Source organism: Giraffa tippelskirchi, chromosome 3 (genome assembly GCF_054371585.1).
Source record: "Giraffa tippelskirchi isolate mGirTip1 chromosome 3, T2T-mGirTip1v1.2.pri, whole genome shotgun sequence".
Classification (NCBI taxonomy): domain Eukaryota; kingdom Metazoa; phylum Chordata; class Mammalia; order Artiodactyla; family Giraffidae; genus Giraffa; species Giraffa tippelskirchi.
Genome location: NC_137277.1, coordinates 163,437,080 through 163,451,625, shown reverse-complemented (window position 1 = coordinate 163,451,625; position 14,546 = coordinate 163,437,080). Strand labels below are relative to the sequence as shown.

General features: G+C 45.0%; 3 pseudogenes across 1 annotated transcript; all 3 read right to left on the bottom strand.

The window, feature by feature from the left end:
- Positions 1 to 6,669: 6,669 nt before the first annotated feature.
- On the bottom strand, positions 6,670 to 8,034 carry LOC145540498 (potassium-transporting ATPase alpha chain 2 pseudogene; annotated as a pseudogene). Its single transcript, XR_014078362.1, has 2 exons — positions 8,028 to 8,034; positions 6,670 to 7,726 (listed from the first exon to the last, which is right to left on the bottom strand). The product of XR_014078362.1 is annotated as a potassium-transporting ATPase alpha chain 2 pseudogene (transcript).
- A 136-nt stretch (positions 8,035 to 8,170) lies between these two features.
- On the bottom strand, positions 8,171 to 9,055 carry LOC145540722 (potassium-transporting ATPase alpha chain 2 pseudogene; annotated as a pseudogene).
- A 183-nt stretch (positions 9,056 to 9,238) lies between these two features.
- LOC145540497 (potassium-transporting ATPase alpha chain 2 pseudogene) lies at positions 9,239 to 10,521 on the bottom strand (annotated as a pseudogene).
- Between the last annotated feature and the right edge of the window lie 4,025 nt (positions 10,522 to 14,546).

Sequence of the window (14,546 nt, the reverse complement as noted above, 5' to 3'; positions counted from 1 at the left end):
CAGGAGTGCTTTCCCCATGGTGCTCTGGGAAGGTTCATGTTCTCCACCTTCTCCCAGATCCAGGACAGGTCAGGGCTGGGGAGGGAGACATCCGCTGCTCGTCCAGCTCTTGGCTCCTGCACTAACAGCTCTTGGCTGGAATCCATTGTCCTGGTCTACCGCATGACTGGGAGAGGAAATGGATTAATTTGTCTCCCAAGCTTCAGAAAGGTGAAGCTGTTTGGGCAGAGGGATGCCAAGGGAGAAGCAGGGATGGAGATGCAAGGTGAGAAACTGGCTGTGTTGGTTCAGAGAACTGTTTACAGGCATCTCTGAAGGGTGAAGGACGTGTTCACTCTATCTTTCCTATGTTCTTGGAGATGATGGAGGCCTGGTCTAGGGAATTCTCTTTAAAAACAAAATTTACAGGTATTAAAAGTTTCTGATTTCTCTGGTGAAGACTGGTGAGCAGGGCCCGATCAGATCCACCTACATCTCTGAATTGTAAGAGAGTTTTCAGAACTGCTTGTGCGTGGGTGTTCAGTCGCTTCAGTTGTGTCAGACTCTGTGTGACTCTATGGACTGTAGCCCGCTGGGCCCCTCTGTCCATGGGATTCTCCAGGCAAGAATATTCAGCTGCCCTTGTAACCAACATCAGTGGTCCTGGGGCTCCCGATGATCTGGGGGAAATTTCCCAAGGCCTGATATGATTGGGAGAAGTCAAAGAGCCCTGGGAAGAAATGGAAAGCTATTATCCAGAAAGATGCCCTGTGCCTGGGGCTCAGAAACAGTTATAGGAAAAGGTTGCAGATCTAGAACCTGGGGCCAGCTTCACCACGAGGAGACAAGCTCTTCAATGCTTACTGATGCGGACCCTCCCCTGTCCAGCCATGCCTGCCGCTTCCCCCCTCCTATCCCTGTGTTCTGCTGATATCTAGAGCTACCTCCCAGCCCCAGTCTTCCCACTGCTGAGATGGGGATCTTTCCCATCCAACTGAGATGACCACAGTCCCCTTAAGTAGTGGTGATAGGGAGAGGAGTTTCAGGGACAGTCAAGACAAAAATAATGTTTCCCAGAGGGTGGACTCCATACCAAGCACCGTGCAAAGTGGTTGACCTATGTTAACTCTAACCCTATGCAGAGAAGGTCCATTATACCAAGATTCAGAGAGCGACTTGCTCAGGGTCATCTGGCTAGGAACAGAGTCATAATCCAGATTCTGGTTGGATAGACTCCAGAACCCACAGCAGAGAGCCCAGAGTAGCAGCAGTCTTCCTAGTCATGAATACAAATGTCACTGCTCAGTCAGCCCTGTGCTCAGGGTGATCTGCCAGACTCTGAGTGCTGAGTGCTGTCAGCCCCAGATGGAGAAGCTGAAGGACAGAGAGGCTGAGTGCTACGGTCCCAAATAGGTCAACAGAATGAAACAAGATGTGGGTGGTCCATTAATTTATTCCCTTTTTGCAGAAACTACCAAGAGATCCAATTGATTGCATGAAAAATATCAACTCAAGGAAACACATCAGTCAAACTGATAAAGATGTCAAACATCAAGACACGTGTTTGTCTAGTGAGCCAAATGTAAGAAATATGGGTGGGTGGTGTCTTCAAATAGTATCAGAGATTCCAGAGTTGGGAGAGATCTAAAAGGTCAGATGGTTTAGCTCCTATTGCATCCCTGACAAGAGATTGCCCAGCCCCTTCCCAAGACACTTGGTGACAGAGAACTCACATTTCCAGGGCCTGTGAATTTTGCTTCTGGGTGTTCTGACTTCCAGAATGCTGGGTCAACAGAAATAGAACTTCAGGATTCTCAGCCTGAGATCCTATGAGTGCAAATGAGGTCACCATAACAGTCAGACACTTTGGGGCCCTTGGGAATGCCAGACAGTCCAGCCACTTTGGAAAACAGTTTGGCTGATTCTTATAAAGTGAAATATATGCTTGCCATAGGGCCCAAGTGATCCCACTCTTAGGTATTTTCCCAATGACCGCATTTGTCCACACGAAAAGCTGTATGAGAATGTTCATTCCTCATCATCAAAACCCGGAAACAACCAAACATCAACAACAGTCCACCAGTTGGCAGATGGATAAACAAACTGTGGTGTACCCATGCTTAGAATACGATTGGTACAGCAAGAAAAAAGAATAGGACTGATATGTGCAATATCATGGATAAATCCCGATCTAAGGTAAAGAAAGCATACTCAAAGCCTACATACCTAGAAGAGGCAACAAACAGAACATATACATGTGCTTTGTGTGCTGAGTTGCTTCAGTCGGGTCTGACTCTTTGTGACTCCTTCAACTGTAGCCCACCAAGCTTCTCTGTCCATGGGATTCTCCAGGCAAGAATACTGGAGTGGGTTGCCATTTCCTTTTCCAGAGGATCTTCCCAACCCAGGGATCGAACCAGCATCTCTTATGTCTCCTGCATTGGCAGATGGGTTCTTTACCACTAGTGCCACCACTGTGACAAAAGAGATTGATGGTTGTCAGAGGCTGGGGATAGAAGCAAGGTAATGACTTCAAGGAGACATGGGGGTGTGTTTTGGGGTGATGGAAATGCTGTGTATCTTGATTGTAGGGGCAATTTTACAACTCTATGTGCTTGTGAAAATTTATAATACGGTACACTTTAGAAAGGAAAATTTTAAACCTGACTTTAAAAAATATTTAAAAAGGTGCAGATAGAAAATTGAGTCATTGAATTGTCTCCATCTGTGTGGCTGCAAAAGTTTGGTCCTCATGGTAATGATGGAAATCAGAGGACCCTTTCCCTGGAAATCTACAAGGGCTCCCACACATGGATGCCTGAATCCATCCAGCCAAAACCTGGCCACTACTCTCTTATGGGCCTGCAAGTCTGAGGTTCCACCAGCTCTGCCCTGGACTGGATTTCTGAAGCTGAATTTGGTCTGAAGTCTGTGTCAAGACCTTTCCACCTCAGGCCACTAATGTACTCCCTTTGCTCCACGCTAGTCGATAGCATTTTTTTTTTTTCCTGCCAAGATGGAAATGTCTTCCTTTTCTTGATGGTCTACTCCTTTGTAGTTCTCTCTGAAGAATTGCTCATGTCCTTAAATATCATGGCCATTTTAGTGTTTACATGAGACTCTTTGCTCTTTACACACATGTCACCAGGATGCATGGGACAGGGGCAGATTAAAATTGGGTCACCACCAAGCTATTCCCAGAATTGTTACCCTCACCCTTGATGCCCAGGCCCTGGGGCTGTGTCCAACTCGCCAGTGTTTTCCTACCCTTATTGTAGATTCTTCTTCACTTCTCCCTTTCAAATTTAGCTTCTCTTGATATATGCTTCTCGCACACCCCAAATTCAGCCCCTTTCTATATCTGAATCCCCAGTTTTTCTGTGGTTCAAGTTCTTTCCCCCAGGACATTCTGATACTTCACACAGATTAGTGCTGTAAATAAATTCTGGGCTTGGAGGAGTACCTAACTTCAGATGTTTGCAAAAGTCCAATTCTAATTTTGGCTATGGGCTTCCCTTCATAGTTCAGTTGGTAAAGAATCTGCCTGCAATGCAGGAGACCTGGGTTCGATTCCTGGGTCAAGAAGATACCCTGGAGAAGGAAATGGCAACTCACTCCAGTATTCTTGCCTGGAGAATTCCATGGACAGAAGAGCCTGGCAGGCTACAGTCCATGGGATCGCAAGAGTTGGACATGACTTAGCAACTAAACCACCACCAATTTTGGCTAAAACCCTCTTTTTATATAGTGAAGATGTTTTTGCCTCTAGCATCTTCTGTCTGTTATACCATTTGTTTCCTCTGCTGCTGAGCTGAGCAAATCTAATGCCTCTTCTGGTGTCAGGTCTTCAGCTACTTGAGGACAATGATCATGGTTTTCTGGTATCTTCTGTGCAGGCTGGTTTAACAAGAATGCCATGTCTGTTGGGCAGACTTCATCTGGAGTCCTGAACTGAGATGTGGACCCTGGATGAGAGAAGAACATAGAAAAGAAAAAAGAGAGGGAGAGATGATTCAGCAAGAGACAAGTAGAGATACCCACGCTATACTGGAACCACAGAAGAGGGACAGCCCTGGGCCCACCCTTCCTTCCTACATAGGAACAACCTGTCATTTCAGTGTTACCACTGAGCAAAAGAGCTCCTTTCCATCAGAGAATCTGGATGAAGTGATGGTGTCCATGAAAGCTTTCCATGGAGTTGTTGGCATGTTTTTGAATAAATTATTTCTACTTTTTGGCCCTAAAGTGAATTTAGCATCTCCTATGAGTATCAGCCCAGACTGGATCCAATGTGTGGCTTAGAGGGAGGAAAAGTCCTGGTTTGAATGGAAGAAACACCCCAGACACGTGGGGAAAAGACCAAAAAACAAAAACAGGGGCATAATGTACCCAGCCCTCCTGAAAGCACGTGGGAGTTGGCACTGTGTGCAGTTCTGGTGCTCAATCAAGGTTGAAGTATAACCCAAACACTGGTGAGTCCAGGGGCCAACTCCCTACATTGCTGGAATGGTCTCGCTGAGAATTAGAAATACATTTTATGGACCAGAATTCCTTTTAGTCTTTACCACCCAGGCTGCTTCTTCTGTCTTTGTTGGACAAGATCCACCCATTTCTGAGCACAGCAATGCTGTTTGAGCAAAGACGGAGACCCCCTTTCCTCTGTCTTTGAACCCCTTTACTGTGGTGGGCCCAGTGTTTATTTGGAAGCAGTATTTTTAGTCATCATGGGTGGAGGGTGGCACCCAAGGGTATGCTCAAGTAACGAAAGATGGCTTTGAAACTCTTGTGTGTAGGATGAGGAGGGGAATTTGTGTTGTTCCTCAGAGAGCAGAGAGGAAAGAAAAGAGTAGAAAGAGGTGAGGGAGAAGTCAGCTTATGGAAGAGACCCGAAGGGCGATCCTGACTCCCAAAAGGTTTAATGTAAGTTACTCAACCCACATTCTGGACTTGGGGATGAGTAGACTAGGGAATGGATGAGTATTGTGCCTAAACTTGAGGGGTAGAGGTCAGAGATTGAGGCAGGGATGCAGGAACTGCTGGTCTGAACCTGAGCTACATTTGTTTCTTTGTATATTTCACCCCTTGGACTTGAATTCCTGTCTTCTGGGGACTTCGCCTTTGCGCCTTTGCGTTTCCGATGCCTAGCACACTGCCTGAAACATAAAAGGCCCTCAATCAATGCTGTTTAAAGGAAAGAAGGATGGAAAGACAGGAAGTCAAATCTTCCCCAATTTTGCAAATTATAAAGAGTAAAATATAATGAAGATTGTCTCAGAAACTTCAAACTCCCAATGTTGATTTCTTGTAGAGTTTTATGATTCTTCAAAGGAAATTGGGATCTGTTAAACTTTTCTTAAAACATTGTCTCTCTTACTTTGACACTGTCTCTTCTTTAAGTCTAGCCCACGTGCACCTGCTGCTTGAAGCCTCTTCTAAATCCCTAACTGGACATCATGGTACATGACCTAGAATCATGGAAAATTAGGATTGAAAAGGGACATTAGAAGTCACTTACAGATAATCTTCTTTCTGGACCTTTAGTATGTCATTTAATACTTTCTATCTTCATTTGTTTGTTCTCTGAAATGTCTTTTACTTTAAAACGAGGTCTCTCTGGGCCTCTGCCAATATAGATGTGTGTCCCACACATGAATAAATCTAAGTTGAAAGCATGAAACATGATTGGCATAATGTTGGTGCTGAAAAGTGCTTTGCAAATGTTTTTCAAGAAATAGATATTACTATTTCAAACCACAATGGCTTCCTGATGAATGAAAGACTCTTTTGTTCAGTACAGCCCTTTGAGTTAGGATATGCAAACTGGCCTTGGAGTTTGGTTTTGGAGCAGGAATTGGAAGAAGCCCAACTGGCATTCCAGTAGTAAGGGTGAGGGCTTCCCAGGTGGCACTAATGGTAAAGAACCTGCTTGCCGATGCAGGAGACATGAGACGCAGATTCCATCCCTGGGTTGGGAAGATCCCCTGGAGGAGAGCATGGCAACCTACTCCAGTATTCTTGCCTGGAAGATCCCCATGGACAGAGGAGCCTGGCAGGCTGCAATCCGTAGGGTCACAAAGCGTCAGACACCACTGAAGCGACTTAGCACGCATACACATTAGGGGCGAAGAGCCATCTGGGAGGGAGGAGAAGAGGTGAGATGGAGGAGGTGAGGACAGATGGACTGGTGAGATGGCGAGACTTGGGGGTGAGGGGTGATATGGCAGGGGAAGCATGCTGTGACTCTGAAAGTCAATATGGGGCATGTCAATGTTCTCATGAGTAACCCTGCCCCCGCTTCCATTTTCTACAAACCTCAGGCTGGATTTTTGAGTCAAGTGGCTAATTTCCCCAGGAATTCATAGAAATCTTGAGAAAGACACTGATCTTCAACAGGATGAGACTAGAGATTTGAGAAATCCTACTGAGAGTTTGGGCTTCCCCAGTGGCCCAGTGTTAAAGAATCTGCCTGCAGTGCAGGAACCACAGGAGATATGGGTTCAATCCCTAGGTTGGGAAGATCCCCTGGAGGAAGGCCTGGCAACCCACTCCAGTATTCTTGCCTGGAGAATCTCATGAACAGAGGAGCCTGGCAGGCTTCAGTCTGTAGGGTCACAAAGACTCAGACACCACTGAAGCGACTTAGCATGCATGCACTGAGAGCTTAAGAGCAGGGAGATCCCAGCAGATATCTGGGTTACACAAGATTATTTAATATCTTGGAAATCTATGTACATACAAATAAGTGTTTCTTCCATATATCATCACCTTGAAATTCACATATTTTAAAACTGGAGATAGAGATAAAAGTCATTCATAAATAGTCAAACCTCAGCTGTAAACTACAAAATGTCAGTTGAGTGCCTTTCATATAGTTTTGTCTTTCTCTGGTATAAATATGGATGACATCATTACCTGCACAAGAGAACCAAAGGTCATCACCAGTGTGAAGTTTGAACACTTTTGCAAAGAGATGGTATTAGTGACACATTATCTCAACAGATTCCACAATAAAATCTGATGAGAAGTTTTCACACATCATTATACACCCAAAGAACAAGGTATGTATGTTCCATATCCACAGACTACTTATTATGCTAAGCCAGGAGCATAGTAAAATCCAGGGCTGTGACACTTCTAAGGCCATAGGAGAGGATTACTGCCTTGATAAGCGGTGAGACAATCCCTACCCAGATGACTTTATTTCTGAAAAGACCGTGTTGAAAGATGAAATTGCTCCAGGTCTTCTTCATGATCAGATATGCTATTTGCTAGTTCATGATGCCAGAGAGAGCAGCTGTGTAGCCTATACATTCTGGGTATTTTCTCTGATACTCTGCCCGTTTTTGTCCATAACAATTTTCCTTGTCATACATGCTGTTGTTCCCCCATTGCCTCAGAGGTTACTGAGAATGTTGAACCTAAATCTACTCTGTGCATCCATGGTGTCATAAACAACGAAAGCTCCCAGGCTTGCATGAGGCCAGTGTATCAGCAGGAATACAAGACAAGTGGCTTGTTCACCAGTCTGTCCATCTTCTTATGGCAGGGCATCTGGTTCATAATGTCACTTTCAGCTTTCCCATAAGCTGGAGACAGTTATGTCTGTGCTCAAGTTGGTAATGAATAAGATGGTAATGATGCCAGGGAGCAGGGTAGGCCTGACAATAATGTAAATAAAAAAAAGGGCAAAGCTTGGCAGTGTTCTGGGTCAGAGTATAAGCATTAATCTTCTTTAGGAAAATTAAATCTTTTGATTGTCACAGATTAGGCAGCCTTCCTCCACCCTAAAGATGTCACTGTCACACCAGTCAGACTATGTGGCTTGCATTTCTGGATGTGTGAGAATTTTCTCTCCTCACGACAGCCCCATCATCTGCATTCTTTAGAAATGGAGAAGCACTAACTCCATCCTCTGATGCAGGAACAATGCATCCTGTCTCTCTCAGCCCACATCAGTCATCAGCTTCTGCTCGAGGAACAAAGGTGGTTTCTGAGTGGTCGGTTAAGAGTTCATCCAGGTGCTTTGATGTAGCCCTTCAGCTCCATACTGGTCATCACGGTGATTTTACCCTGTTTGTATACTTGCTCCATAGCAGTGTTGATGCATTTTTCTATGTCTTTCACCGTCTATCTCACCTACATTCTCCGGCAGTAATGTTGTCTGTGAAGGGACGATCACCTGTGACCGTAATAACCCTGTCCCCAGCACTCTGGTGTTTGGTAAGTGCATCAGACACACACAGTGCACTAAAAGGGATCAATCCTTGACAAGAGCCCACAAAGCAGAAGTTGGAGATGGACAAGGTCATGACACTTGTCAAATGTGTAGGCTTCTGGGAACTTGAAGGCTGGCAGGTAGAGAAGACAGAAACCCAGAATGTGGCTCTCCCAGGCCCCCTAGCTCCATGGGCACTGTGTGGAAGGCCTGAGCTATGCGCTTGACCAGAGGCTGCTCTAGGACCTCACTAATGATGGTGCTGCACTTCTCTGATGTCTTCTCAGTGTCCCCATCCTCATTGTGAGGCAGCATCTGTCACTGGGGTCATCCATCTCGTGTGGGGGGAGGGGCTGAAATTTGTTGGTAGACTCAAAAGGGATTCCAGGCACGATGTAGTTTAATTTCCTAATTTCTATCACACCCCTCAAAATGACCTCTGAGAATTTCCAAGGGCAGTTTCTAAGGCATCTCCAACCACCACTTTCTCCATGGTGGTTACTCCTGTCCCGGTTTGAGCTCAACTTGATTATATAGTGTTATTATCTTGAATAAGGAAGCCCAGATTCCAGAGCTTTAGGCAAGGAGTTGGTTTTTCTGTTCTCCATGTGTGAGCTGCATAGATCTGATTGTCGCCTCACCCATGGGTTCTGCTGTGAGTCCGAGGGTCAGTCTTGTCAGAGCAAATGATAGAAGCAGAACTGAGGTCTTCACTGCTTCCAGGTTCATCTCCAGGCAGTTCTTGGCCACATGTATTTCTGCCATTAATGGAGTGACAGTGAAAATCACCAGGGGGTCCACAGGTGCATGGGCCACAGTGACACCAGTGAGGAAGGAGGTGGAATCTAGGACATACTTCATGGACTGTTGCTGTGCTGAGTTCTGTCCAACTCTTTGCGACCCCATGAACTATAACCTGCAAGACTCCTCTGTCCGTGGGATTCCCCAGGCAAGAATACTGGAGGGAGCTGCCATTTCCTACTCTAGGGGATCTCCCCAACCCATGGATTGAACCCACGTCTCCTACATTGGCAGGCAGATTCTTTACCACTGCGCCACCTGGTGTGATAATATTGGACTCTGTGGGAGAGGGTGAGGGTGGGATGATCTGAGAGAATAGCAATGAAACATGTATATTATCATATGTGAAACAGATCACCAGTCCAGGTTCAATGCATGAGATAGGGTGCTCAGGGCTGGTGCACTGGGATGACGCGGAGGGATGGGATGGGGAGGGAGGTGGGAGGGGGGTTCAGGATGGGGAACACATGTACACCCATGGCTAATTCATGTTAATGTATGGCAAAAACCACTACAATATTGTCAAGTAATTAGCCTCCAATTAAAATAAATAAATTAAAAAAAGAAAGAAAAGGATGCTGGTGAAGTGGCCACTTTTGCCACAATGCACACAAAGTGCTCAGTCTTAGTGGCAATGAGTGTCTTCCCCTTGCCAATTCCAGAAGCCAGTGAAGCAATCTGTTCGATGATCATGCCATTGCCTGTGTTGGTGACTGTGCCAGTCGCTGTGCTTTTAAAATAGATTGTGGAAGAGAAGCCAGAGTTCTTTATTTCAAGGGGATTGCCATGAGTAAAGTTACAGGAGCAGAACTGGAGCTCAGACTTCCCAGTGAGAGAGAAGTTATCTACCCTACCTCCCTGAGAAGTGAGCTGCCTGATATCCATAGGAATTTGGTCTCCACCCATAATCTCTACCATGTCCCCAACCATAAGCTGCTCTTCTGGGACTATGCTTTCTTCCTTGCATCCCAGATGACAAAAACTGAGGTAATTTACTGAGGAATAATTTAGTGAATCTGACCATGATGTTGGTGCATTTTGCCGATTAGAAATAAGCAAAGATCACACCAGTCAGAGCAAACACAGAACCCAAATACACACTAAAGGTGCAGACTTATCACTGAAGTACTGAATTCCAAATGCAACCCAGCACAGGGCAGCTCCTGTGTATAGAAGGATGGAGAGCCTCCATACCAGCTACTGAGAAATTTGACAATCTCTGATGTTTCTTTGAGAGCCCTGAGGGTACTGGGGTTGTCCTGAGCTGAGATCTCTGCGGCTCTCATGCTAGAGCAAATCATATAACTTTTTGGACCATAGTTCCCCGCCAGTTCCTTCTTGTTCAATTTCTGATCATCCAGGCAAATTCTTTCTTGGGCTTCTCTTTCTAGTGATTCTTTATGAGTTCCCAGTAGTTGTACTTCAGGATCTTGTACTTCTCCTGGCCATCCCCATTGGGTGTTTTCTACATGTCTTCAGTTCCACTGGGCTTCAGAGAGTAAGTTTTGGTGTTATTTTACCCATGATGCTGATGACCTGGGTGGTCGTGGAATGAAGTTGGTCACAGAAGGGCACAGTTCCAAGGTGTGAGTCATACTAAGGGTCTGGAACTCAAGAGTCCAGCTGCAGGAGTTTGAAGTGGGAGAGCTGAAGGGCCAGTCTCAGTCTGGACTCTGTGCTGTTGAAGCCCAGTGGGTTCAGTGCCTGCTCATAGTTTTCTATCTTCTTTCTGCTCATTTTAAAAATCTCCTCTTTCATGTTGGAAGCCTCCAGAGAGCACAGCCTGTGTTTGTTTCATCGCTGTATTATCACCACATGGTAATTCAAAATAAATATTTGTTAAGTGACTAAATGATCTCATAATTTGGGTTTGTGGCCATTGTTTGACAAATTAATATAGTCACTGACTGGAGATAGAGCCTGAATTGATGTGCTTCATAAAGCAAGGAGCTTGAACCAGGTCAGCAGTTCTCAATGGGAGCCTCTGGAAATCTTTGCAGGGAATAAAAGTGCACAAGTCTGTTTGAGTCTCTATTTCTGCATCTGTAAAGTCAGGATGAAAATGGGGAAAGGCAGTATTTACCTCTTAGGATTGTTAGAATTAAATGAGATAATGCATATAGAGCATTTAGAACTATTCCTGGTACTTAGTGGGGCATCCCTGGTGGCTCAGACACTAAAGAATCTGCCTTCAATGCGGGAGACCTGGGTTTGATCCCTGGGTTGAGAAGATCCCCTGGAGAAGGGAATGGCTACCCACTCCAGTATTCTTGCCTGGAGAATTCCATGGACAGAGGAGCCTGGTTAGCTACAGTCCACGGAGTTGCAAAGAGTCAGATATGACTGAGTAATTAACACTCTCACTTTTTCGCTAGTACTTAATAAACACTCAGATTTACTTATTAATATTACAATAAGTAATCATAACAAAAAGTAATGCCTTGTAGAGACTGTAGAGTGTGTAGCTCTGTTTCATTCTGTTTGTCAACTGTTAACTGCCTATGACACATGAGGAATTGTGGAGGAGGAAAAACATTTGTCCGATTTACCATAACTTAATAATCCAGAGAGGGTGGCCCACCAGCAGCAAAATCATTGTCCCTGCAGATAGAGTGCTCATTATAGCTCATGATGACATTTTGGTAGTTATTGACTTTGAAAGGTTCATACGGTAGTCTTTCAGCCTTCTTCTTAAGAGGAATAAATATATACATCACTGTTTATGGAGCTCTTTGAAAGAAAGGGACATGTCTCCTTGATCTCAATATCCTACACATCTAACACAGTGCATGACACACAGGAGGTTCTAAATACAATTTTGAATGAATGGATGAATCCTATTTATGGAAGGCATTGATATCAAACATTGGTTCAAAATAATCCAGAATCAGTGGTAATTTAGAAGTGATGGAAATGAACCCCAAAGTTTCGTTAGAGACTTTTCCATATATGGAAGTCATTTTTATGTGATGGTGTACCCCATAACCAACAAACTTGTGCCTACTGAAACCCATTCCACATTTGGGTCTAGCAGCTGCCTCCACAGAGAAGAGAGAGTTAAACATCAGACTTGTCCGAATTAAAAGTCATTCAATCTGGGCTCTGGAGGGATTCAGTCTGATATAACCCTCATCAACTTCATCAACAATGCCATGATCAATTTTAAGAGTTGAATTGATGTGGCTTATCAAGAGACCTTAACTGCTATGACGCCATGGCTTGGCTTGATGCTTTCAGCCAAAGCTTAGTGGTGGGTGGGTTGTTTGGCTCTCTCAATAGCTTGCTTGGCCCACTCTGGTGGTGTGTGTCAGGGCAGCAAGAATGCATTGTCTAAGCTGGGAATGTGGCCTGTCTCTGAGGGCTGGAGGAAGAGGGCAGTGGAGGGAGGGAGTTCTGATGCTGGTAGTGGAACAAGAGAACAGGTTGTCCAGAAGGACATGTAAGCCATCTTTGTATCCATCTTCCTTGCTGTTAACTACAGTTACGCACAGTTAATGTATCATGAGTATTCTACAGCAGGGAAAGAGGAGCCAAACCAGGGGCAAATGACAAGGCACTTTCCAGATCTAGTGCATAGGTGTAAGTCTGACCTTGGAATAAAGTGGGCATGGCTGGGGATGCCATGACTTTACAGTTGGTCCCTACTATTAAACTTTGTGAAGAGATGTACTCATCCCAAGGATACCTTTGGAGCCTATCTTCTCAATGAGACACATCCTGATTTGATGGTTGGAAGGACTCTAGAAGACCTGTCTTCTCCCCATCCTAACTTTTCCCCATCCAGGCAAAAAAAGGACCACTAATAACCTCATTGGAAAAGACCCTGATGCTGGGAAAGATTGAGGCAGGAGGAGAAGCGGACAACAGAGGATGAGATGGTTGGATGACATCACCAACTTGATGGACATGAGTTTGAGCAAGCTCTGGGAGTTGGTGATGGACAGGGAAGCCTGGCATGCTGCAGTCCATGGTGTCGCAAAGAGTCAGACACAACTGAGTGACTGAACTGAATAACCTCATTCCTTTCCCCTTGCTGATTGCTAATTAATTTTAACATATGAAACATTTTTAATAAGAACAGGTTCACTTTACTGTATTGGAATTTGGATTTCAAAGGCAGGATTTTAAGGCTTTGAAATGTTTTATAACAAAGGCATTGCTGTATGGGGCTCTTCTATTACGAAATGCCTTTCCCACTGGAGGCAACTGAACCACTCTTCTAAAGTGAGTCATCCCACAGGTGACAAAGTGGCTGTGGTCTTAGTCTCTGGTGCAGTAAGCTTGATAATATAAAGAATATGTATTTGCCCTCTTTGCTCAGCCATCCCAACCTTCTAACATCCCTACAATATTCCATGCTATGTGAGTGATTTTATGCAAATCATGATCATGCTTTTAGGCTAAATGAATGATTAGGCTGGCAAGGCTGTAACTTCTTGGATTTTTTCAGGCTCATATACTGAAGTTGAAAGAGAACGCCTGGGTCCAGAGAGTGAACTGATTTTCCCAAGGTCACCCAGCAAGGTAGTGCTGGAGCCAGTAGTGGAACCCAGGTGTCTAGACACCCACATTTTCAGTTTTTATACTTCATCTCACAATGGACAACTTGAGTGTCTGAGTGTGTGTGTGAGTGTGTATGTGTATGCTCACGCTCGTCTGTATTCCTGTCAAGAAGCTAAGATACCTCATTGGAACTGTGACTTCTAATTTTTCATTTGGAGATTATAAAACACGAAGAAAGGAGACACTTTTCTCCAGCTATGTGTTCTTTGTCAATGAGCTTCTCAAAACGACATTTTGGGATGGAATACAGGAAAGGTCTGATACAACGTAGGCCTTCATCAAAAATAGCTAGCTCCAAGTCACTGAACTGAGGCAACCACAGGCCTGGGAGCCCCAGGCAGTCTGGATTTGCATGGTCACCTAGAATCCTGAGAATAAGGTGGAAACATGTCAAGTTGGAAGGGACAGGGAAGATGTAGGATCCAAATTAGAAGAGTTGGGAGGTAGGGGGAGGTCACTCCAATCCAGAGGTGCCTGCCAGTCCCAAGTTCTCACGCAGTCCCAGAATCCATAGAGTTCCAGCTTGGGATGAGTTTGAGGTTTCTATTAAGTGTAAGAAAACCAGATAGCCCATGGAATTTAGGCCAGAATACTTGGGACATATTTTGGGTCAGGGAATAGCCTGTTCAACTCCACTCCAGGTAACTGGGGTATGATGATTGAGCCCAGGATCTGAGTGCCTTGGACTGAATCTCTGTTTCTCCATCTTTCTGTCTGTCTGTCTCTCTCATGGGCTGGAAAATGTGGCTGGCATGTGCTGCTCCTCTGAAGGCCTCAGAGGTCTGCACATGAGGGTGTGCGGCACCAGGAATCTGGCTTCTCCAGGGACGCTCCCTGCTTGCCTAGAAACCCTCTGGGCAACATCAAGGCAGTTGGTCCGTTTCACAAAGCCTTTGGTGCAGCAAAATTCAGCATGATATATACGGACAGCCCTTGGAGGATGCTATAATAGGATTTGATCTGCATAGCTTCAGGGTTTGTCAAGGCA